Source organism: Elephas maximus, chromosome 2, assembly GCF_024166365.1.
Source record: "Elephas maximus indicus isolate mEleMax1 chromosome 2, mEleMax1 primary haplotype, whole genome shotgun sequence".
In the NCBI taxonomy this organism is placed as follows: Eukaryota; Metazoa; Chordata; class Mammalia; order Proboscidea; family Elephantidae; genus Elephas; species Elephas maximus.
The window spans coordinates 124282357-124284474 of NC_064820.1; positions in this window are offsets into that span (position 1 = coordinate 124282357).

The window sequence follows — 2118 nt, forward strand, 5'->3', positions numbered from 1 at the left end:
CCTACTTCCAAAAGATCACAGCTATTGAAAACCCTATGGTGCACCGTTCTACTCTGACACACATGGGGTCACATGAATTGGAATTGACTCAGTGGCAACTAGCTTGGGTTTTTTGGTGCTTCCTGTGTTTCAAGCACTTTTATCAGCTGAGCTGCTCACCTACTCTCCTCCACAAACCAAAACGCCTCTGCATTAGAAGGGGCTATAAAACCAAAAACCAAACCCAGCGCCGTCAAGTCGATTCCAACTCATAACGACATTATAGGACGAGTAGAACTGCCCCATAGAGTTTCCAAGGAGCGCCTGGTGGATTTAAACTGCCAATCCTTTGGTTAGCAGCCGTAGCACTTAACCACTACAACGCCAGGGTTTCCAAAGAGGCTGTAAGGGAACCGGAAATAACATCTACCGTTAGAGTATAATAGCGTAGCTACCAGGCAAGGCCAGAGAGGTGAAATGTTCACACAGCACACATGTGGCAGAGCCTGACTTCCAGGCACAGCTTTGCCCTTTACCTCTCCTTACCGGGGTTGTTGCTTGTGTGCTATAACCACCAGCAGGACTGAGATACAGTGGAGAGAGGAGGGTACCTTTAGACACTTTAATGAACAACTTCCTGTAGATCCTTGGATCTCAGAGAGCAACTTCAGACCCCCACAGGGCGGCTGCACAGCTGGTCATCACACCATTATCCGATGAAATGTGTTACATCGGTGGCAGGTGACTATCTCCAGGCCTCTGGATTATCTGCCCATTAAATCAGATTGCTAATAAAGAGGTTTTCATGGAGAGTATGAATCTTTGAGCAGTAACTGCTTACCTCAAGTTTTTATACTAAATACCCCAAAATGAATCTCTAAACAAAAGAACATCTGTCACAGCAGCAGCTTTAGTCAACATTAAACAGCTGGGCAAATCCCAGACCCCCACCAGGCGTAACAAGTCTGCCTCGGCCCCACACACACATACACACCCACACAAGCCCACAAGCAACCTTCTCCTGCTGAGGAGTAAACAGTTGATGATACAGGAGCACCCTCAAACTTGCCACAAGAAGGCCCTCGTCTCACCTGACACAACCTGGTGCTGCGCCTTTAACCACACCAAACGTACGTCTTTCTCTCACGGTCATGCTGTTGAACACTTTAGGCTGGGGTAGCTTGTGACAGAACAGAGTCTTCCCCAAGTGTGGAGGCATACAGCTGGCTTGGATACTCTCCCAAGGTCCTTTACTTTAGTCTCAGATTAAATGAGTCACAAAATCAGAATCATTGATGATTCTACTCTGGGAAGAAGAGAGAGAATATGAAGACCAGGGTCTATGTGGTAGCATGTGAAAGACTGAAATCTAAATTCCAACACGTGTTAAAGCAAAAAAAAAACCCAAACCCTTTGGCCGTCAAGTCAATTCCGACTCACAGCAGCCGTATAGGACAGAGTAGAACTGCCCCATGGGGTTTCTAAATAGCAGCTGGTGGATTCGAACTGCCAACCTTTTGGATAGCAGCAAGCTCTTAACCACTGCACCACCAGGGCTTCCTAATGTGTGTTAGGAATTCTAAATAGTAATTGAACTAAAACAATATCTATGCTGTACAGTGCCACGCCCAGTGGTGAGCACTCACTTCCTTTATCACATTTCATTTTCATAACCATGCTAGGAGACTGAGGTTGTCATCCCCAGTCTATAGATGAGGAAACTGAGGCTCAGAGAGGTAATTGACATCATGCCCAAGGTCACAGAGCTAGTAAGTAATTAAGGGAACTTGGATTCAAATCTAGGTCTGCCTTAATCCCTAATCACCTTCTAGCAATTAAAGAGTTATACACACACATCTCTAAAATGTGCTTGTATGAGGGGACACATTAAATTGAAATACAAATGGTGTTATTCTTGTTAGTACTAATACACGCTGTGGGCCATGCTTCTTCCACATCAAGGCCCTCCCGCTTAAGACTTTAACTCTGACCTTGCAACATCATCTAGGACTTTCCCAGGATACCTGGTGGTCCTCTCTCGGCACTTTTCCTGGAGTTCCTTAAGCAAGATGCAGGCCTAAACCACATTTATGTAGTAATTATCTCAACTACTACATGAAGCAGATAACAAAGCAAACA